At 46.9% G+C, this 24,152-nt stretch overlaps 1 pseudogene; it reads right to left on the minus strand.

The window, feature by feature from the left end:
- Positions 1-22,659: 22,659 nt before the first annotated feature.
- The window catches only part of LOC150025832 (uncharacterized), a 30,807-nt pseudogene continuing 29,314 nt past the window's right edge, over positions 22,660-24,152 (minus strand).

The following is a 24,152-nucleotide window of genomic DNA, read 5'->3' on the forward strand; positions in this document are numbered from 1 at the left end:
AGTACTTTCAAGATTGTGTGCTCTTGCTTTGGCATTTTTCACTTGAGGATTACTAAGGCCTTGAGATAAGCTTGGTGCAAAGAGCATTCTTTCTTTGAGAGTGAATTTTCAGTGACCACTTCACTTCGGTTCTGGTTTCCATTTCATTTAGCTGACTTTGTTTCCTAACATTTGTTTGTTGTTTTGTGTTTGCTGTTTCTCTCTGATAAAATGGCTCCATATTCTAGTGAGGAATCTTGCAAGCAGAATTCACCTTCTAAAGCTTCTCTTCGTGGTGAATTACTAGAAGCTCAACGCCATATTAGAAGATTGGAGGAAAGGTTGCAAAAACTGGACATGCAACAAGCTGGACCGTCTAATGCTCACCATACAGCGCACCATTCACATAGACATTCGTCTAGGGGTTCATCCAATGCCTTTGGCCGTGAAGAAGTGCGAAGAAGAAGGGAGCCAACTCATTCCTTTCATGGCTATGATCCTAGAGGGAGAGACCACCGTGACAATGGCTAGTACCGAGAGGCTGAAGCTAGACTTCCCTTGGTCAAGCTCCCAAGTTTCAATGGAGATAGTGATCCTAACATCTATCTAGATTGGGAGGCCAAGTGTGAGCAGATTTTTGACCTACATGGGATCCAAGATGAGCATAAGTATAAGTTAGCTACTTTAGAATTTTGTGATTATGCCATGCAATGGTGGCATGGACTTGTAAAGGACATTATGTTTCACAAGGGTCCTCCCGTGGACTCTTGGAACTCTCTTAAGTTTCAAATGCGCGCTAGATTTATACCGCCCCACTTTAGGAAAGACCTTATGTTGAAACTCCAACGGTTTCAACAAGGCACTCTAAGTGTGGACGCTTATTATAAAGAATTAGAAACGCTTTTATGTAAGTTAGAAATACGTGAGGACGACGAAGCTTTGATTGCTAGGTTTGTTAGTGGGCTAAGGAAGGAAATCCAAGATATTGTGGAATTACAAGAGTATTCATCATTTGGGTCTTTAATTCATCTAGCAATGAAGGTGGAAGCCGAACTTTCTAAGAAAAACTCTTTTAAAAACTTCCCAAATGATGGTTACTACTCCAAATCTTGGAAAAACCAAAAGTCTTTTTCAAAATTTCCTTCCCAAGATTCTTCTTTCAAACCCAAGGAATCTAAGCCATCTAATTTTAGGACAAACTCTCCAACAAAAACGTCTAATAAAAGATGCTTTAAATGTTTAGGATATGGTCACATAGCTGCAAATTGCCCTTCTAAACGAAATATGTATATGCATGATGGCATTGTAGTTAGTGAGCATGACTCCGACTCACCTAGGCATTCTTCCCCTTCTAAACCATCCAGTGAAAATGAGAGTGTAAGTCCTTGTGAAGGTGACTTGTTGATGATAAGGCGTATGTTGGGAACAATTCCAAAATCTTTGGACGATACTCAAAGAGAAAACATTTTTCATACCCGATGTCTTATCAACAACAAGTTATGTTCCTTGATTATTGATGGAGGAAGTTGCACTAACATGGCTAGTACAAGAGTAGTGGAGAAGTTAGGCTTACCCACTATCTCTCATACCAAGCCTTATAAATTACAATGGTTAAGTACCGAAGGTGAAATAATGGTTAACAAACAAGTCCTCATTAACTTTATAATAGGAAAGTATAAGGATGAGGTTTTATGTGATGTTGTGCCCATGGAAGCAACTCATATTCTTTTAGGAAGGCCTTGGCAATATGATAGACATGTTTTACATGATGGCCTATCCAATACTATGTCTTTTTCCTTCCAAGGGCGCAAGGTTGTCTTAAAACCTCTCTCTCCCAAAGAAGTTCATGAGGACGACATCAAAATGAAAACTAAAAGAGAAAATGAGAAAGAAAAAGAAGTAAGTACTTTACCGAGTCAAACCATTTTCTCCACTAAATCCATCATGTTGACTCGTGCTATGCCTCAAATGGACCCTCCAAGGTCTTCTTCTTCTTTATCTTTTTCATTACCTAAGGTTCCTATTGCAACACCAAATTGGTTAAAACGTGTTAGGGATGATTTTTTACCTCCTAATGGGTTTCACCATTTAAGAGGTCTTTTTCCAACAGATATCATCATTCCCAAACACATTTTTCCAACTTGATCAGTTTTTCAAACCTCCTTTTCTGCTATCCCACCATTTCCTAAAGCTAAGTCATGTTTATCTTTGTCTTCAACTTTTTCTTGTACACATAAACTGACTTTGTTACGTGCAGGGTTTCAGAATTCGAGGTCGAATTCTCTCCAACTCGGGGAGTATGATGGATATCCAATAGGAGAGGATTTTATTAGTGAAGGAAGAGGATTTTCACCTACACATTTGAAGTTCTTCCTTCTAGTCTTCTCACAAATTAAAAGAAGTCAAAGAGAAGATCAAGCCTAAAGATAAAGAAGTCTACAAACTCTCAAATAATAGGCTTCATTTTGAATATCTCTCTTTAGTAGAAAATATATAGAATAGTCTTTGGGAAGGTGCTTAGAGGGAAACATAAGAAACCTCTTTTGTAAAAGCATCTTTAGTTTTTAGTTTAGAAATAGTAGAAGCTTAGGGGGGTGTGAACTTAGTAAGGGATGCTAGGAGGAGTGTAGATATGAGTTAGGAGGTGCCAAACTAGGAAGGAAAGTCACACTTCCTTCATGCACAAGTTGGCGCCGAAAGTTGCATGTCATTAGGGGCACATTTGCATTTGATTAGCTTTGCATTTCAGCACCTTATAGGCTATAAATAGAGGTGCTTGGCTTGTACAAATCAGATTTGGAAATTGTAGTAAGAAAAATCTACTCAATTTGAGAGAGAAATTGGAAGAGCTTTGGTGCCTTCACCAAGTCTTATCTTGGGTGTCTATGGTGAACCTCAAGTGGCGGCAACTCACTAATCTTGGAGTATCCACACTCTAAGTGGCGTGATCACTCACCTCTCCTTCCATCTCCATAAGTTTTCTATTCTCAAGCTTTGTTTCTTCTTCATGTTCATGTTCTAGTTTACTTGTTCTTTAAATTCTATTCGGTACCTTGCTGTAGTTGCAATTTCTGTTCGGTAATTTCCCTTCATTGGCTGTATTCAATTGTGTTTTCTTCCATTCTTGTTGTTTGATTCAATTTGACAATACATGGACTTCCATGTGAGCTTTGGTTCGGTGCAAAGTCTTGGTGAGTTCTTGAATTAGAACATTGATTCTATTCTAATTAAAGTGCCAATTCATGACTAACTCAAGTTGTTCCTAAGAATGTCAAAGAATCATGTATTCTTGCTATTGCATTCACATCAAGGACATGGTGAAGACACCACAAGGTTAGTCATGCAAAAAGCCAGTAAAGGCGAAGGATGTGAGGTTTTAAGGTAATCTCTCGTACATATATATTTCTCCAAGGCCACAGCGTTGTACTCCAGACTTATCAAGGCGGCAGCGCCGAAGCCCCCCGCCCCGGCCAAGATCTTACAAGCCTCATGGTCGTTCAAAGGCAACCCCTTAAGAGGCCTGGACTTCAAGGCTCTTGTCTCGCTCACCCAGTACAGTGGAAAGCTGTCCAGGGCGGAAGGCACGAGATCAGAACAACAAACCTTAAAGAACTTGCCCTTCCACCCTGTGAAGGAGTGCTTGAAGGGGGTCAGGAGGACCCTGCCGGGAACATTGCTAAGGATCACCCAAAGGTTGTTCCTTTGCCTCTTCACCTCAAAGAAGTGAAGGAAGATGTCCACAGAGGGTGCGCACCCCAGGAAACCAAATAGTATGTCGAAGGCTTTGACGAAAGCCCAGCTATTAGGGTACAGCTGGGCCGGGGCAGCATTAATCTCTGTCAGCAGTTCCCTCTCAAACCTAGAGAAGGGCAGGCGCACGCCGACGCTTTTGAAGACCACCTGGTAAAAGTAGAAAAATGGGACTCCATTGTTAGCCCGCTCGTCCCCACACACCGGCTCCCCTAAGGTGCAAGGGAGCACGGTGATATCGTCATCATGCCTCTTCGCGAAGGCACGATGATCATAGGAACACGGGTGCCCCACATGTTCCCTCAGGGCCCTGGCGGAAAGTAAGCTAGAGCACTCGTAGAGGAGTTCGCGCAAAGCCCACACATAAAGATCCTTAGGGATGACTCTAGGGGTAGGAGGAATGGTAGACATATTCGCACAAGCTGTTAGTGAAGGAACTAGAAGATCAAAGGAGAAAGATGCGGTAGAAATGCAGAAGGGAAATGCCAACAAGAAAGGAACGCAGGAAGAACTCTTTGGAAGGAAGAGGAACGGTGCGAAGAAGATGCGAAAACACAGAGACGATGAATGAAGGTACGGGATTTCAAAGACCCAAACATTACAGTTGAGGCACCAAAGGACACGAAAAGGAGCACCGTGCGATCGAACCACGTGTCAGGAGAGGGGAGGACGACCTTTAGCGTCACTTGTTGATGGAAGAGGGCCAAGCACAACTTCACAAGAAAGACAAAAGCCAAGACATGAGCATCCAAAGCCAAACCAAGAGCGTCTAGGGTTAAGGGAGGAGCGTCTAGGCCAAAGGGGAGGAGCGTCTAGTTCAAGGTGGAGAGCATCTAGGCCAATGAAATGAGCGTCTAGGACCAAATTGCTAAGCCCATGGCCAAGCGAATCCATGCAAATTTGTTTATGCTACATGAAGGCCCATTAGGGGTAGGTTAGTATTAGTTGTGGTGTAAATAGCATAAACTTGATTCCATGAGACTTGACCTAGATTTGCTAAAGATTTGGTCACTTTCTAGAAGGATTCTCCACATGGCCATGTGCTCCATGTGATGTAAATTTGCATTTCATTTTGATTAGCATTAGGGTTGCATTATGGTCCTCTTTAGCCTATAAAAGAGGAGCCTACACCTTGTATTTTCAAGATTATTGTGAGTAAAGTTATGCTGCCATTTTTGTGCCAAACTTTGCTTCTACCTTGATTCTAGGCTCTAATCTTCACATCCTTCACCTTTGCTTGGGCTGGCCGAACCTCCCAATCTTGATACTTACCATGCACCTTCAAGATCACCATAGCTCTTAGGAGGATCTTGCACACACACATCCATTGCTTCCGCACCATCCTTTACATGATTCAAGAAGAACTTCATGAATTTGCCATCATTTGGTATCATGAGCTTAGGTTCTTAAAGATGAGTTGTTCTTGGTCTTTTCATTTTTAGTTCTTCTTTATTTCATGTTGTTCATCTTATTTCCATAATTGTCTTGCTGTTTTTTACATTTTAATTTGTTTTGGTGTGCTATTTGGAAGATCCAACCGGTGCACTTTGTTCAATTGATCTTGAACAATTCTTGTGCAAATTGTGATAGGATTCCATACACCTTTGAGTTGCTGTTTTCTTTTAGGTTTTTGAGTCTTTATTGCACTTTTAATTTGGTTCATATTATGCTCTTTGAGTTTTTAATTTCTGAATCCATATATGTTTTGTCAAGTCATGTTCATCCACAATGTCATCAATTCATAGTAGTCCTTTGTTTGGCTTGATTGTTTCTTGATTTTGGGTATCTACTTTTGCTTTGAATCTGCTGTTCATTTGATCTTTTGGTGCCTTTTAATTTTAGTTTGAGTTCATATTTGTGTTTAGATCTTACACAAATTCCTTTTCTCAATTCCATTGTGTTTAACTTTTGGTATCTTACTGTTTTTTCCAGTTTTTCCAGAATCCCCTGTTTCACATTCTCTGTGCTGGCTGTTTTGTTCCAGAAAAATATTTTCGCTCATAGGAAAATTTTGATTCTCTGGAATATGCAAGATTAGAGTGTTACAGAAAAGAAAAAAAAGAATTAGCTCAAAAGAGTCAACAAAAAAAAATGATAAATATTTTAAAATCAGTGTGCAAATCTGAGGCGCTACAGCTGGCGTAACTGAACACTGAAATTGAAAAATTTATTAAACAAAAATGGTTCATGTGTTTTGAGTGATTTCAACGCCATATTTTAGCCAAGATCTTGAATATCTTGCATATCAAATTTCAGAATCAAATCTAAAAATCACAGCTCAGCATAAATTGGGGAAAAACACGTTTCTGGCCCACAACAATTTTCCAGTGGTGCTGTTTTTTTATTTTGTAATCTAATTCTAGTGCTATTCTTAGGATTCTTTTGTGTGCCTACCTTTATTTGAGTACCTTTATTTGCTTGTCTAAAATTCTTGGACCTCTTTCTAGTTGTCACAATCTAACTCCATTTGTGTGGTACTGTTTTCTTCAATTAATTTGTTTCTTGCTTTTATTCTTTGACCTCTAAATTTGGTGCTGGAATTTATTCTCTTTTGGTGCTTGATTAAGTGGAAATTTGACTTGGGTAAGGTCTAGTCTTCTTGATAGGTGCTGGAATTGGAGAATTAGGACCTTCATTATAAGGGGAACAAGGACAAAGGCAGAATCAAACACTTTCCCAAAACACCACAAACACTTGGAAGGCCCAACAAGCAAAGACAACCAAGGAAGTGCCAATAGCAAAAAGAGGATCAACAAAGGGAGTTTTCTTAATTTCTTTGCAACTTAGTTTGTGTTAATTACTTCTTAATTGCGTACTTAGACGGTGAGTGTGTCTTCAAGGGCTCAAAGTGTCCAAGAAGCCTCACCTAGGGCCGACTAGTGTAGAGTTTTTAATTAGCAAATTGTTAATTGTCTTTAATTGCTTTCCTTGCTTAATTAGCTACGCTTTTCATTTGTGTTGCCTTGTATAAGCTTTGTTAATTTGTCTTGCTTGGTTAATTAGCTAGTTGCATTGCTTTCTTGCATCAAAATTTTGATTTCTCCAACTTAATTGTGTTTTAAGTGATTTACTAAGAGAAAGTTTTGTGTGAAGCATTAAGGGATAGTCTTTGGCTAAGGCAAGGCTTGGTACTTAAGTAGTCCACTGTGACTCAGCTCCCTTACCTGGAAGACTACCTTCTCTGACTTCCCTACATTTTCTCAAGGTAAAATACTTGTATACACAAAGTTTTAGTCATGTCTTCTTCTTCTCATTCTACAAAGTCTATTGGAAGTGAATTAAAATCTTTTAAAACTCTTTTGAAAGAAGTTTCACAAACTGTGCAATCAATTGCATATAGACAATTGGAGAGTGAGACTAAACTTAATGTATTGACTAAAGCAAAGGATGAGAAGTCTCACATTTAAAAAAAATTACCTTCTCATGCATCTATCTCTAAGATCATGATTCTTTTGGGGAGGGAAGCCTTAGAATAAATGATTATTATCAAGCACCCCCTAGAAGACATAGAAGAGATAGAAAAGAACAAGAAAACCCAAGAGAGGTTAGGGTAGACCAACCCCATTCCCATGGAAAAGAAAATATAGAAGCTTGCCTAGATTGGGAAATGAGGGTAGAAAAATTGTTTGCTTCCCATAAAGAAAGAAAGGAAAGAAAAATACAAAAGAAAAGAGAGGAAGTCGAAAGGGAAGCTAGAGAAAAAGAAAAAGAAAAAGAAAAGCATGAGAAGATCCTTGAGGAACAAAAGGCGTGGGAGAAGAGTGTTCCTTCCCACAAGGTCATTCAACAAGACAGAAGATCTAAAAATACCTTTGAAAATATGTGTCTTGTTGAACAACCTCAAAGCCTTACCTTTTGTAAAGGAACACTTGCAAGCCTAAGCAAAAAAGAAGAGTCTTTAAAAGAAGCTTGCATAGATAAAAATGAAATAGATTATTTCTCATATGTGCTAGGATATCACCAAGTGAATGTCAAGTTTTCTATAAGCATCTACAAAAACAAATTTTTATGTGAAGTAGTGCCTAAAGAAACTTGTCATGTCTTATTGAGACAACCATTGCAAAGTGTACAAATTCTCATAAACAATGGTTGTAACAACAAGACTATCTTGACACATAAGAGAAAAATTCTTCAAGAAGGAGAACTCATGGGTCAAATTGGAGTTGATAAAACTCTAGAGCTTTTAAAAGGAAAACTTTTGTCCCCCATGAGAAAAAAGGTTCAAAGACATTACCTTAGGTACAATTCTTGTTTTCAAACTACACCCAAGGCAATGTCTCATGAACTCTGTACCGTCCTGGTAGTCGGAAGTGATGACGTGGCACCAAGCTATTGTATAGGCGTGTTGAGAGGACGCCAGGCTCGCAGAAGGGAAGGAGGTCGGGGGATTCGTGAAGTCGCCAGTTATTAAGTTGGCGTGCTCCGATCTCCAGCATACCAGAACCGGCGATCACCCAGTTGAAGATGAAGTCGCCAGATGTAAACTCAGGCGACCAAGTGATTAGAGATCGCCGGAGCAAGCACATCGCCGAAGATGAAGGTGGTGCAGATTATGAAGGCGGCCGACGAGACCACAGGGAAGGTGTACGAAGGCACCCTGACTCGCCAATTCCAGTAGAGATCGCGCTCCAAGTTAGCTATGCGCTGAGCAGTATCATGCATAACTAACTTAGCCAAAGGAGAGTCAGAAGCAGCGCCCAAGTCAAGGAGGCTCCAGATGATGGCACGTGTACAGCTGGATGCGAGCCACGTGTCCAGGTTTGTAACTGCCAGGAGAGAGAAAGTGACCAGGTATTTAAGGGTTCCCCAACGAACCTTTGAGGTACGCACATTCAGATTGTATTCTTTACGCTTGCGAGTTCTTGAGCATACTGTGAGAGAGAACATTGCACGGTTCCTTGAGAGTTATAGAGTTTTGCTCTTGAAGTATTTGGTGGTTCAGTCACTGACTTGGGCGATCGGCCGCAGCGGCGCCGCTCTGTTCTTTTGCAGGTTCTTGAGGTGGATCGTGACGAAGGACGGAGGTTGAAGCGGTGCACACGTCGATCCAAGTTTGACGAGGCAAGTTCCAACGTTCTGGTCAACAGGCAGGATCATCAGGCGCCCACCGTGGGGCCGTGTAAAACCTGTTCCCACGTGATCCACAGCGTGAGTTCTTGGAGGTTTTCGTAGTTTTCCACGTGCTTGTGTGCTGGTGCAACCACTGCTCGCTGTTCATCTGAATTTTGTTTGGTATTTTCGCGTTTCCACCGTTCATTTCGAGTTTTGGTTCGGTAAAGTGAAGTTTTCTGCTGTTTACGCGAGATTTGTTCGGCGAGATTTGAGTTCTTTGACTCGTTTGGTTTGTCGTGGGAGAAGCAGTGGTTTCTGGTGGAGTTGCAGGTTTCTGTGGAGGTTTGCTGTGTTCTTGAGTTTTCTTGCGGAGTTTCGTGCAGTTTTGACCGATTGACCGCTAAGTCGATCGTCGCTGAAGGAAGTGTTGTTCATTATTCTCTGTGATTTGCTGAGTTTTCATGAGAAAAATGAGAAGCAACCGTTCAAGTCCAGTTGCGCCCGTTGCTGCTGAAGGCGCCGCCGCCATGACCATGGCGCAGATGGTGGAGATTATGCGCTCGTTGCAGGCAACTGTGGAAGCCTCGCGCATAGAACAGGCGAGAATGCATGAGAACCTGGCCGCCTCTCGGGCCAGGAATGATGAGCTTAGCAAGGTGACTGAAGAGCTGCGTCAAGCTCTTCAGGAGCAGCGAGGGCGTCCTATTGCTGAAGAGGTCGCGCCGTCAACGCCGCCTCGTGTTTTTCCTATGCCTTTCGCTCAGGCGATTACTGACACGCCCATTCCTGCAAGCGTGGTACCTGTTAAGGCTATTTTTACTGGCGTGGAGGATCCTAAGGCTCTTCTCACCACGTTCCATACGCAGATGATGCTGTCAGGAGGATCAGACGCCGTCTACTGCAAGATGTTCATGAGCACGCTCTAGGGAACGGCGCTGGAATGGTTTGTGAGCCTGCCTACAGGTCACATAACTAACTTCCAGCAGTTTTCGAAGATTTTCGTCGAGCAGTACATCGTGAATAAGGCACCGCCCAGGGTGTCTTATGATTTGTTTGACATAAGGCAGTATCAGGGAGAGTCCCTCAAGGACTACTTGAATCGCTTTGGGGCGCAAATGGTCAGATCGCCGGCCAAAGATGAAGAAATGCTGGTCTATGCATTTAAGAAGGGCGTGCTGCCGGGACCATTCTGCGAGGCATTGATCAGGGCTCACCCCGCCACGTTTGCTGAGGTTAGGCGACTTGCGGTGGCCCACATCGCCGACGAGAGTGAAGTCGCCGAGAAGAGAGGAAGCGTGGCTCCCGCTAGGCCACGCGCCCAGATGAGGATCCAGCCACAGAGGGTGTTGGAGACAGTGGCGGCCAGGAGGGATCAGAGGACTCGCCATCCTTATGATCCAAGGAAGAACAAGGGCAGGGGCCAAGGACGCCAGCAACCAGCACGCCGGGAATACAATCGCCCGCCTAAGCACAAGTTTGTTATGGGATTGGCGGACCTGATCGCCATTCCCAACATATCAGCTAGGTTGAAAGCGCCCGAGAAGGTAGGCGACAAGGTGCTGGGACCAAAGCCAAACGCCTGGTGTGAGTTTCACCAGGGCTTTGGCCACACCGTGGATTCGTGTTTGGCCTTAGGATACCAGCTCGACGATCTGGTCAAGAGCGGGTTCCTAAATGACTACTTGCTAGATAGAAGGACGGGGGGCGCGTCGAGCACCCAACCGGCAGGTGGAGAGGCTCAGCAGCACGAGGTGCCCACGCACGGGGAAATCCACACCATTGCAGGGGGTTTCTCAAGGGGTGGATGCACCGCATCACAGAGGAAGAGGTACGCGATGTTTGTGATGACGGTGGATATGTTTGAAGACCACTCGCCGGAAGTGGACATTACATTCACCAAGCAAGATCTTCGGGACGTTGTGCCTCATGACAACGATCCCATAGTCATCTCGTTGATCACAGCAGGAAGAAAGGTCCACGGGGTTCTGGTGGACCAAGGAAGCTCGGCAGACGTGATGTTCTGGCCGACTTTCACGCAGCTGGAGCTACCCCTTGACCAGCTGAGGCCCTATGGAGGGTGTTTGTATGGTTTCGCTGGTGAACAGGTGGAGGTCAGGGGGTACATAGAATTGAGGACTACGTTTACAGATGAGGCGGGTTCGATAACGGAGAAAATCAAATACCTTGTTGTAAACGCCCCTTTAGCATACAACATCCTGTTGGGAAGACCCACGCTCAACACGATAGGTGCTATACCGTCGACCCGGCACATGAAGGTGAAGTTGCCGTCTATGGAGGGGGTGGTGATCACCATCAAATCCGATCAGAAAGAAGCGAAAAAGTGCTATGAGAGTAGCCTGAAAAACAAGAGATCGGTGAGTTATGTGACGACCACCCCGCCTCCGGGTGTGAAGCCCAGATCGACGGTAATAGAAGAGACCGCTGGAAGAGATGTGGAGATGGTGGATGCTGAGCTGGGGGAGGGGAACGCCGGTCTGGAGGAGGAAGAGGTGAGGAATCGCCCTGAGGAAGCGAGAGAACTGGGAATCGCCAGGGCGGTGATCGCCAGAGAGACCAGGCCAAAACCCGTCGAGCAGTGGCTCGAGAGAGAGATCGGGGGAAAGATCTTCAAGCTGGGAAGATCCTTGGAGGTTGAGCTCCAGGACCAGATCGCCAAGGTGATAGAACGGCATCTGGATGCCTTTGCATGGTCCGCTTCGGACATGCCCGGGATCAATCCCGACTTCTTGTGCCATCATCTGGCGATGGACAACTTGGTGAGGCCAGTGCGACAAAGGAGAAGAAAGTTCAACGAGGAAAGGAGGCAGGCGATTAGGGACGAAACACAGAAACTCCTCGCTGCAGGCCACATCAGGGAAGTCCAGTACCCTGAATGGCTGGCAAATGTCGTACTGGTGAAGAAGAGTAATGGGAAATGGCGCATGTGTGTCGATTTCACTGATCTAAATAAGGCCTGCCCAAAGGATTCATATCCTTTACCAAGCATAGACGCCCTGGTGGATAGTGCTGCAGGGTGTAAGTTGTTGAGCTTCCTGGACGCCTTCTCGGGGTATAACCAGATCAAGATGCATCCCATGGATGAAGAGAAGACTGCGTTCATGACCGAGAGATCGTGCTACTGCTACAAAGTGATGCCGTTTGGGCTGAAGAACGCGGGGGCCACGTACCAGAGGTTGATGGACCGAGTACTTGCACCAATGCTGGGAAGGAATGTGCAAGCGTACGTGGATGACATGGTCGTGACCTCGCCAGAAAAGAGCAAGCAAGTTGCAGACTTGGAGGAATTGTTCACGACGATCGCCAAGTTCAAGTTGAAGCTGAATCCAGAGAAATGCATCTTTGGCGTGGAGGCTGGAAAGTTTTTGGGTTTCCTCTTAACCGAAAGAGTAATAGAGGCCAACCCGGATAAGTGTGCCGCCATCTTGGCGATGAGGAGCCCAGCCACCGTGAAGGAAGTACAACAACTAACAGGTCGGATGGCCGCCCTGTCTCGCTTCGTGTCAGCTAGCGGAGAGAAGGGACATCCCTACTTCCAGTGCTTAAGGCGCAATAACAAGTTTGCTTGGACGAAGGAGTGCGAGGAAGCTTTCGTCAAGCTGAAGGAGTATCTGGCGAGCCCGCCGGTTTTGTGCAAATCGCTGGTGGGAACCCCTCTCAGGTTGTATTTTGCTGTAACTGAGAGGGCGGTAAGTGCGGTGCTCGTCCAGGACCAAGATCAGGCTCAGAAGCCTATTTATTTTGTTAGTAAGGTGCTGCAGGGCCCCGAAACGAGATATCAGGCCCTGGAGAAGGCTGCACTGGCAGTGGTATTTTCGGCGAGGAGGTTGCGCCACTACTTCCATAGCTTCACGATACTGGTGATGACTGACCTACCCATCCAGAAAGTTTTGAAGAAGCCCGACGTTGCGGGAAGGATGGTGAAGTGGGCAGTGGAGCTGTCGGAATTTGACATTAAGTATGAGCCCCGAGGCCCGATTAAGGGGCAAATCTTCGCAGATTTCGTGGTCGAGCTCTCATCTGAGTCGACACGAGTGGAAGGGGACGACTTCCGTTGGGTACTCTCGGTGGATGGATCGCCGAACCAGCAGGGTAGCGGTGCTGGAGTCATTTTGGAAGGACCCAACGGCGTGCTGATCGAACAATCTTTGAGGTTTGCCTTCAAAGCCAGCAACAATCAAGCAGAATATGAGGCGCTGATCGCCGGGATCTTGCTGGCAAAAGAGATGGGAGCGAGGGTGTTGATGGCTAAGAGTGACTCGCTGGTAGTCACAGGGCAAGTAACAGGCGAGTTCCAGGCTAAAGATCCACAAATGGCGGCTTACCTGGAGTATGTGCAGGAATTGAAGAGTTCCTTTGCCTCCTTTGAAGTGGTGCATGTGCCCAGAGAGCAGAATGCCCGAGCTGACTTGCTAGCTAAGCTCGCCAGTTCAGGCAAGGGGGGTAGGCAGAGGACGGTGATTCAAGAAACTCTGAAGACGCCGAGAGCATTTGTAGCAGATCACCTGGTCCTTCAGATAAGCAAGTCGACGGAGAAAGCAACAAGAAGTCATAAGTCCCTGACTCAAGAGACATTGAGATCGCCGAGAATAAGGGCATGTCGAGGAGAGAAGGTGAACATGACGCATGTCTGCGCTATCCATGAGCCAGATACCTGGATAACACAGTACAAGCGGTGCCTGGCAGATGGGCTTCTCCCACTGGATCCGACAGAGGCTAGGAAGGTAAAGAAAAATTCTAGCAACTACACAATGATCTATGGCGAGTTGTACAGGTTTGGGTTCACTCACCCACTCCTGGAATGTGTGCATGGCGAGAAATGCACGAGGATTATGGCAGAGCTCCATGAAGGGATATGCGGAAGCCACGTCGGGGGTCGAGCTCTGGTCGCAAGGACTCTCCGTGCAGGTTACTACTGCCAACGATGAGAGAAGACTGCAAGAGGTATGCACAGTGTTGCAAACAATGCCAACAGCACGCCGATTGGCACAAGGCGCCTCCCGAGGAGTTGAAGTCGATTTACAGCCCTTGGCCGTTTCATACTTGGGGAATCAACATCCTGGGACCATTCCCGCTGGCGATCAGGCAGATGAAGTACTTGGTGGTGGCGATTGAGTATTTCACCAAGTGGATCGAAGCAGAACCAGTGGCCCAGATCACCACACACAAGATCGAAGGTTTTGTATGGAAGAACATTGTGTGCCGGTTTGGTGTGCCCAAGCGCCTGGTGTCGGACAATGGGACTCAGTTTGCAAACCACCTGTTGAAGAAGCTGTGCGAAGGGGTGGGAATTCAACAAGTGTTTGCATCCGTCGAGCACCCTCAGACAAATGGCCAAGTAGAGTCAGCTAATCGGGTATTGCTGAGAGGTTTGAAGAGAAGGCTAGAGAAAGCCAAAGGAAGTTGGGCTGAGGATGTACCCCGTATAGTCTGGGCGTACCACACCACCGAACAGTCAGGAACCCTTGAGACCCCGTTCAGCTTGGTCTATGGGTGTGATGCAATGATTCCAGTGGAGATCCAGGAGAGCTCGCCGAGATTCCAGAACTTCGTAGAGGAAGACTCGAATGAAGAGAGAAGGCTGAACCTCGATCTACTGGATGAGGTCAGGGAAGAGGCGAGATTGAAAGCTGAGGCGGTGAAGAGAAGGATTGAACGAAGATATAACTCGAAGGTGATGCCAAGACAGTTCAGAGAGGGCGACCTGGTGATGAGGAAAGCCCACCAGTATGAGATGGAGAATAAGCTGTCGCCTAAGTGGACGGGACCGTTCAGAATAACCGAGGCGCTCGGGAACGGCGCCTACCGCTTAGAGACATTAGAAGGAGGAGCGATTCCTCGCACTTGGAACGCCACGCACCTCAAGTTATATTACAGTTAAGAGCTTTGTGAGTAAAGACAAACACGAAGTTATATTACAATGCCTCTGTTAAAACAGTTTGAAGGGGGCACTCTTTTTTCCCTAAGGAGGGTTTTTAATGAGGCCACCCAATAAAAGAAGAGTTTTCGAAGTTCAAAGTTGTTTTAGATTGCATGCTTGTTGTTTTCAGAAAGTTTTGAAGAAAGATCTTATCACTTATATGTGATTTAAGGCAAGTAAAAGATATATTGCATGCTTTCTAAAAAGTTTTAAGTCCTCATCGTCTTTCGGCGATCGGAGGCATCAGTTAAAGTTAAAGTCCTCATCGTCTTTCGGCGATCGGAGGCATCAGTTAAAGTTAAAGTCCTCATCGTCTTTCGGCGATCGGAGGCACCAGTTAAAAGACCTCAACGCCCTCGCGCGTCCTGAGGCGAGATAAAGACCTCCTCGCCGTCGAGCGAGTGCAGGTGAGGAAGAGTGAAAAGTCCTCAGTGCTTCTGGGGGCGAGAAGATGTAACCCCTGGGGCAATGTAGAGGCACCAGTGAAAAGTCCTCAGTGCTTCTGGGGGCGAGAAGATGTAACCCCTGGGCAATGTAGAGGCACCAGCAAAAGTCCTCAGTGTTTCCGGGGGAGAGGAGATGTAACCCCTGGGGCAATGTAGAGGCACGATTTAAAGACCTTCTCGCCTATAAGCGAGTTCAAGCGAGTTAAAAGACCTTCTCGCCCAAGAGCGAGTTCAGGCGAGTTAAAGACATTCTCGCCGATGAGCGAGTCAGGCAAGATAAAATCCTTCTCGTCTCGAGCGAGTTCAGGTATGGTGTAAAGGGTGGAAGAAGTTTGGAGGGTGGCTAAGGTAGGTTCGAAGAGAGCGCCCAGCCACCCGGTCTTTTGTTCTGAAGCTCAAGGAGGTAGAGAAGGATCCAAAAGGCGCCTCTACCCCCAGATGAAGGAACAATGGCCAAGTTGTGAAGGCAGAAAGAAGCTGATACCGCCAAGAGTCTTTGGCGACCAGGAAAAGTTCATGCAGCGGCAAGAAAGTTAAAGACCCGTTTTGATGAAGCAGGTCGGATTAGCGGTGTCTTAAGCCATTAGTTGGGTTGAAGTTCGTTGTTTGAAGAGTGATTTTACGTTAAGGTTCATTGCCTTGAGATTACAAGTTGTTAAAGCGTTATTTTCCGAAGATCGGTGTTTCGAAACAGTTAAGTACACGATTGCGCTTACGAAATTACTAAGTTATTTCTTTGAAGTAAATTGCGCAAGGAGAGTTAAAGCAGCCAAAGAAGTTACAAGAGAAATGCAAGGACTTTATCATTAAGAAGATATCAGTTCAAGGTACATTTACAGAAAAATCAGAAAAATAGAAAGATTATTACAAGCAGATTGGAAAAGGGAGAAGGCATAAAGGTAGTGGGTGAAGGGAATCAGTTAGTCTTCAGCAGGAACGACCTTCCCATCCACCACCTCGTTGTTAAGCGACACCATGCTGAGATCTAGATCGGGGAACAAGCAGGCAAACTGCTCCCGTGCGGGCTCGAATCCAGCAGCCAGAATCTGGGCAGAACTTAGATTAAGGTCTTCGATCTGTTTCTTAAGTTCTTCAGTTTGTTTCTTCAGCCCCACGTTCAGCTGCTCCAGCTCTTCGGCTTGCTTCTTGAGTTCTGCAACGTTTTCCTGAGCTTGAAGAAGGTCTTCAGCAACCTTCTTGGATTCTGCCTGCACCTGGCCCAGTTCAGCAGCAATCTTCCCTTTTTCTTTGTTAGCTTCAGCAAGCTTAGCCATGGTGTCGTCCCTCTCCTTCTCCACCTTTCCCAGGAAGACCTCCCGATCGGCTGACCTTTGTTCCAGTTTCTTCACCTTGGCGGCGTCAGTTTTTATTAAGGCCTACAGGTCAGCCACTTTGACGCGATAAGGTACAATCTTGCTCTCCAGCTCAATCTTCTCTTGAGCCAGAAGCTGCACCTTATGGCGTAGATCGGTGGCCTCCTTGCGCGCCACCCGGAGCTCGGTGCTCATTGCATCTTCTACTCGGGAGTGCTCAATCTCGGCGAGTGTCAGATTGCAAGATAACCTCTCCGTCTCAATCCTTATAGTGCTATTCTCAGTTCGGAGGGCGTAGAGGTCATCCTGGAGCTTCCTGGTGGAGCTCTCCACAGCTCTAGAGATAATGGTGGGGAAGTCCTCTGCCATCATCTTCAGTTTGGCAGAGAAAGGCTCCCACATCCTCTTGACCTCAAGAGAGAGGTCTGCTTGTGGAGGCACCGGGTGGGCCTGTTGTTGGTTTTCGCCGCCACCTTCTTGAGTTGGTTGCTCAGCAGGTGCTTCTTGGCGTGGTGGCGACGTCGGGGATTCAGTAATCAGAATTGGAGAGTTGTGGGCAACCTCATCCCCGATTGGAGCAACGTTTGCGGTTGAGGCATTTGAAGGAGGACCCCCTCCAGCTGATACAAAAGGCGTGGAGGCGCTTGGGGGGTCCTCCATGAAGTTTGGCTCGGGGGCCTCAACCACAGGTGGCGCAGACGCCAATGGAATTGCTTGGACTGGTGAGGCAGGAGCTGGTAGGGGTGGCAATGTTGGAGGCGGAGCAGGTGTAGATGGTGGTGTTGATGTTGGAAGAGGGGGTGGAGCAGATGGTGAAGAAGGTGCCACCCTCTTCCTCTTCGTGACGAGACCATCTTCAGTTGCCTCGTCGTCTTCCTCTTCCTCCTCGTGGACTACTTGGGGGGCTTTCCTCTTGGGTTTCCTGAGGACAAGTTTTTTGCGTTGGTTGGCGGGTTGGACATCGGGAGGAGTTGGGCCTTTGGGCGGCGATCGGCCCTGCGCGGCGGCGATCTCCACCACCGAGTTTGGCACGGTTTGGGAACCCGATGCCAACCCGTGGGCTCGGGCGAGTGCCCTCAGCTCAGCAAGTTTTCCTTGGCCCAACATACGATTTGCATAAAGCAAAGGAGCATGGGTTAGTTCAGAAAAAAGGGTAAGCACATAAGGCAGCCTGCAACAGAAAGCAGATAAATGGTGCAGAAAATAAAACCAAAGTCTTGCGCACAACGCACAAGACGCCCAGAAACAGTTAACAGAGGTAATGTTAGAATAAAGACTTAAACGTTCTAACCTATGCGAATTTCGAGTTGGTCCTCGAAGAACTCGAAGCAGATGAGTGTGGTGGTGAGGAAGGTGATGTTGGCATCTGCCACACTCTTCCAGAAGAAGCAGAGGTCTTTGTCCAAAGCGCCCATGCTATCAGGACTTCTTGGCCTCCTGAAGCTGCTTTTGGACTCTTTGTTCCCCTTGTTTACCCAATACAAGGGGAAACCGTCGAGCAGGGAAGCGTCCTTGTCGTTGGGGCGCACCTGGACGAACTTGCCCTTCCAGTCTTTGTAGGATTGCTGGAAGATGGAGAGGATCGACCTCCCAACAATCCCGTTCAAGCTTACCCACAGGCGATCTCCTGGGTGCTTGGCTTCAAAAAGAAATAAGAAAACGTCCACTGACGCTGGCAGCCCCAAGTGGTCGCACATTATTTGGAAAGCCCGTACGAACACCCAGCTGTTGGGATGGAGCTGGGCGGCGGCGATGTCGAGCTCGGTGAGAAACTCCCTTTCAAAGCGAGTGAAGGGAAACCTGAGTTTCACCTTCTTGAACAGAGTGGTGTATATGAGGCAGAACAACCCACCGGTGTTCCCCTTGTCGTCAACACACACCGGCATGTCGGGAGGGCAAGGTAGCACCGTCATCTTTTCGTCGTGCTCCTTATGGAATGATTGGTGAGGCTCATCCCCCTTCGTCAACCGCAGAACTGCCCCAGCAGAGTTTATAGAAGATGTTTCCCTCAACAAGGTCGAGTTGGCCCAGGGGTATAGTTTTTTGAAATCTGGCAAGGGGACGGAGGCTCCTCCAGTGACAGGCGGAGTAGCCTGGGCCAGGTTGGGGCGGGAAGGTGCAGGCCTCTCAGTCTGAGAAGACGAAGCACTGCGTGCTCGCGGTGGGTTGTGTGCTTGAGAAGAGGGGTTTCGTGATGAAGGAGGAGGATTTGGGGTGATCTTTGAGCGAGTCATTGCGGAAGCTGCAGAGGAAAAAGAAAAGGAAAAATGATCAGGGTTCGCAGAGGCTGACTCGATCATGAAAGAAGGGTGAAAAACGAACGAACGTAGGTTCGTTGTGACGTTGACGGAGCCCTAAGTTACGAGAGAGGAGAAATGGAAAAAACAACCCACAACGTATGCACCAGACAGTTAAAGGATGATGCGAATCGGTTAAAATGCAGGAAAAACCAGCAGAAGAAGGAAAGGAAGTACCTTTTTATGATCGGAAAAGCGATGAAGGATGTTGGTGATTCAGGAGGTTGAAGAACGTTGAGAGCTTTTTTGCAGAAGAGAGTTTGAGCGTCTGAGAACACGAAGAAAGTGATGGAATAATGGAGCGAAATGGGTTTAAGGGTTTTTCGAAATGGGTTTGGGAAGCGCAAACGTTAACTGAAGGTAACCGTTGATGAAGCCACGTGTCGAACGATGGGAGGGGTGTTTGGTGGAGCGTCAGTGAAGCAGAAAGTACAACCGCTTGGAATTCTGCGCCAGTGCCACGTAGACCGGTATCGACGTGACTCTTTTAGTCTTTTCGCTGGACAAGTCTTCGCTTAAGACTGGGGGGCTTGTGTACCGCCCTGGGAGTCGGAAGTGATGACGTGGCACCAAGCTATTGTATAGGCGTGTTGAGAGGACGCCAGGCTGGCAGAAGGGAAGGAGGTCGGGGGATTCGTGAAGTCGCCTGTTATTAAGTTGGCGTGCTCCGATCTCCAGCATACCAGAACCGGCGATTACCCAGTTGAAGATGAAGTCGCCAGATGTAAACTCAGGCGACCAAGTGATTAGAGATCGCCGGAGCAAGCACATCGCCGAAGATGAAGGTGGTGCAGATTATGAAGGCGGCCGGCGAGACCACAGGGAAGGTGTACGAAGGCACCCTGACTCGCCAATTCCAGTAGAGATCACGCTCCAAGTTAGCTATGCGCTGAGCAGTATCATGCATAACTAACTTAGCCAAAGGAGAGTCAGAAGCAGCGCCCAAGTCAAGGAGGCTCCAGATGATGGCACGTGTACAGCTGGATGCGAGCCACGTGTCCAGGTTTGTAACTGCCAGGAGAGAGAAAGTGACCAGGTATTTAAGGGTTCCCCAACGAACTTTTGAGGTACGCACGTTCAGATTGTATTCTTTACGCTTGCGAGTTCTTGAGCATACTGTGAGAGAGAACATTGCACGGTTCCTTGAGAGTTATAGAGTTTTGCTCTTGAAGTATTTGGTGGTTCAGTCACTGACTTGGGCGATCGGCCGCAGCGGTGCCGCTCTGTTCTTTTGCAGGTTCTTGAGGTGGATCGTGACGAAGGACGGAGGTTGAAGCGGTGCACACGTCGATCCAAGTTTGACGAGGCAAGTTCCAACGTTCTAGTCAACAGGCAGGATCAAACTCTATACTCTTTCACCTTTTGCAAATGATCCTTGGGAAGATACAAATTTCATATTAAAACTCCCTAGGACAACAAAAGGTTTTGATTCAATCTTCATGGTTATGGATAAACTCTTCTCTAGAGAAGTGATACATCTTCATGGTTTATCCTCAAGCATAGTGTTGAATAGAGCTCCAAATTTCGCAAACCATGATTTGAGGATTTCCTTTGGAAAACTTGCAACTAAGTTACACGCTTTAAATTCTTATCATCCTCAAACACATGGTCAAAATACATTTGAAAATCTAGCTCTTTCTACTATGCCTAGAATAATCATGAAGTGCACACACAACTCTAGAGATGAGCATACATACCATAAAGTAGTTCACAAAACTACTTATATTTCTACTTTTAAGGTTATAGGTGGGCTAAATCATCTTTCTCCTTTTAAGTAGTTACCATCTCCTATAGGATTTATGCCTAAAGAGAAAGTAACCACAAATGCACATTTCAAAATGCATAAGATGATTAGAGAACACATACAACAATCAAAAGAGAAACATTGTCCAAAGTTGCCAAAACCAAAAGAAAAAGAAAAATGGCAACATAGTAAAATTGATTTTCAAACTAACACCTATGCTTTATTTGATGATTTCTATAAGTGGACGTTTGATCCAAGAGGACAAGCTTTGGCGAAGCAAGAGGCTGCTATCCGAGATCTAGTCTGTAGATCTGAGGATAGATCTTCTCAAGAAGGAGGAGATGATGGACACCATCCAGCCACACTCATCCCCCTAGTTGAAGAAAAAGCTTTGGATTTGAGGACAAATCCTTTTCAAGAGGGAGGGGATGATGGAAGAGGGCCAAGCACAACTTCACAAGAAAGACAAAAGCCAAGACATGAGCATCCAAAGCCAAACCAAGAGCGTCTAGGGCTAAGGGAGGAGCGTCTAGGCCAAAGGGGAGGAGCGTCTAGCTCAAGGTGGAGAGCGTCTAGGCCAATGAAAGGAGTGTCTAGGACCAAATTGCTAAGCCCATGGCCAAGCGAATCCATGCAGATTTGTTTATGCTACATGAAGGCCCATTAGGGGTAGGTTAGTATTAGTTGTGGTGTAAATAGCATAAACTTGATTCCATGAGACTTGACCTAGATTTGCTAAAGATTTGGTCACTTTCTAGAAGGATTCTCCACAGGGCCATGTGCTCCATGTGATGTAAATTTGCATTTCATTTTAATTAGCATTAGGGTTGCATTATGGTCCTCTTTAGCCTATAAAAAGAGGAGCCTACACCTTGTATTTTCAAGATTATTGTGAGTAAAGTTATGCTGCCATTTTTGTGCCAAGCTTTGCTTCTACCTAGATTCTAGGCTCTAATCTTCACATCCTTCACCTTTGCTTGGGTTGGCCGAACCTCCCAATCTTCATACTTACCATGCACCTTCAAGATCACCATAGCTCATAGGAGGATCTTGCACACACACATCCATTGCTTCCGCACCATCCTTTACATGATTCAAGAAGAACTTCATGAATTTGCCATCACTTGTTCTCATTCAGAGAACGTCGTGTCGACAGAGTCCCCGAGGGTACGATGCGCCGGCGAAGAAGAGAACATCTTATCAAAAGCTCAGAAAATGTCAAGATAAAATCGAGCAGGGGAACGTCCCATCAGCAATATGGGAAAGGCCATGTGGATGGCGTGGGCGAGACCTTAGGCTTTCCGCTAAAGAAAATGTCCCGCCCTCAGGCGTTGACCAGAGTCAAAGCCAAAGTCAATGCCAAGGCCAAAGTCAACAGATTGACCGCACCAGGCATCACCAAGCTAGGGCGTCGCTAGTATAAGACGCTGATGGCGTCGCCAGTATAAGGCACTGATGGCGTCGCCCCCCGATACCCACGGGTAGGAAATACTGTGGAGGGGGGGGGGGGGCGAAATCGCCAAAAGCCAAGCAAGTCATCAGCGACATTGCTCCCCGATACCCATGGGAAGGAAAGACCATGGAGGGAGTGACCCCATGGGAGGCTTCAAGCCTGCCTAGTGCTTGGCGTTTCTAGACACCCTGAGGACGGTACGACGCTGCTGTAATAGGCCTCTCCTCAAGCGTGGGCGCCAAGCACCAAGAGTTAAGGGACAGATTGCCTTGGTGTTTGAGACACTCCATGGACGATACGGCGCTGTTATACAGGCCTCTCCAAGGGCGTGGGCACCAAGGCGCGACTTTGTCCCAAATGTTCAGACACGCTAAGGACACCCATAGCAGGTCTCTCCTCGAGCGTGCACATTCAGTACAGAATAAGAAGAAAGAGAAGCGTGAAAGCGCGAGATGCCAAAGACAAGAAAAATACGAGGGTCAATGAGGCTCCGAGAGCAGAGATAGCAATCCAATGACACTCGGCTTATCAGGAACGAACAAGCAATAAAGCGAAGATTAATAGCGAAAGTAAAGAGTAAATTGCGTTCCCAATACAAGTACAGAAGGGTTGAGTGCTACGAATGTTCAGATATTTACAAGTCATCAAACCAAAGGAAATTAAAAATGGAAGCTGAGAGCCTGCGGTTCAATCCTCCAGGTCAAGGGGCACCACCTTTCCATCAACGATGTGGTTGGCAGAGTCGCAGTTCGAGATGTTAATCCCTGGGTTCTCGCAAGACGCTTGAGCCAGGGCCTCCTTGAAGCCTTCCTCGAACATGCCCGCCATCTCGTTGGTGAGCTCCTGGTTCGCCCTCTCCAGCTCTTCGATCCTTGAATCCTTGGACGCCAGCTGCTTTTCCAAGAAATCCTTCCCCACCTGGAGCTTGTTGGATTCAGCGTGGAGCCTCTCACATTCAGCTTGGAGAAGGTCGAGCGCCTCGACCTTTGCTGCCAGGGCACTCTCAGCCTCGGTCAGTTTCTGCCCCCGAGTGGCACACAGCTCTTCAATTTATTTTCGCTGCGCTTCGAAGGCACGAACCACCTCTTGAAGCCCAATGTTTTGGATTTGATGGTAGGTGAAGAGGGCCAGCAGGTCTGCATATGCTTGTTCGATCTCGTGAGCATATGCTTCGGCCCCCTCCTTGGCCTCTTGGGTCATCTTCAATGAAGCTTTGTGAGTTTCCTCCCTAAGCCCCCAAGCTTTTTTCTCCTCCTTCAGTGCCCCCACCTCCTGTTTCAGACTTTGGAGGGCCTGCCTCCCCATGGCGATGCTCTGGGCCTGGGAGCGCCAGTCGAGTGCTATCGAAAGGAAGGCCCCCATGTAGAAGGGCATGCCTTCTGCCCTATTGGGGTTTCCCGGCGATATCCCCTCGTTGAATCCCCGCGCAAACTGCCTGAAGACGGGGCCGGGAATCAGAATCTCGGGGAGAGAAGGAACAGGAGCAGGCGCGGGAGGGGCTGAGCCTGAAGCTGCAGCTTCTTCAGACAATGGTAGTGGCAGAGGAGCAGACTCAGCCCCTTCATCCCTTTCTTCTTGGACTGTTTGAGGTGGAAGAGAAGTGGCACTTGCAGGGCTGTCCCTTAGAGAGTCCACGTCACCGCCTGGAGACGCGATTGGCAGGGTAGGGACCCTAGTAGCTTTTCTCTTTTTGAAGACCAAGCCAACCTCCGAGTCTTCACTATCAAAAGTTATCTCCAGCACCCTCTTCCCTTTATCTAGGGGTGCTGGAGCACACATCGATGTCGCGACCAGTGGGACAGCATCAACGGGAGAAGGGGAAGTAGGATTTTGGTATGTTTGGGGAGAAGATGGTGGAGATGGTAGGGAAACAATGGGCGTCGGGGGAGTAGGCAGAGGCACGCCAAGGGCAAGGGAGTCCCCACCTCCCTTGGCGAATTTCAGTTGCTTCAAGGGCTTGGCAAGTGTGCGGCGCTTTGAAGAGTCCATTATCGAACCTGCGTCAGTCAGAATAACCAAGCAAAGATTAACTCGGGTGAGAAAGAATGAAAGCACATGCGGGCAAACCACTGAAGTTCAAGCAATTCAAGTAAGTTCACATACAATGATTCGGGCAATTCAATTCAAACAAGGCCAAGTAAGTGCAAGTAAGATTCAAGCAGATGTAATCAAAGGCAAAT

Source organism: Phaseolus vulgaris, chromosome 7 (genome assembly GCF_051622355.1).
Source record: "Phaseolus vulgaris cultivar YP4 chromosome 7, ASM5162235v1, whole genome shotgun sequence".
Lineage (NCBI taxonomy): Eukaryota > Viridiplantae > Streptophyta > Magnoliopsida > Fabales > Fabaceae > Phaseolus > Phaseolus vulgaris.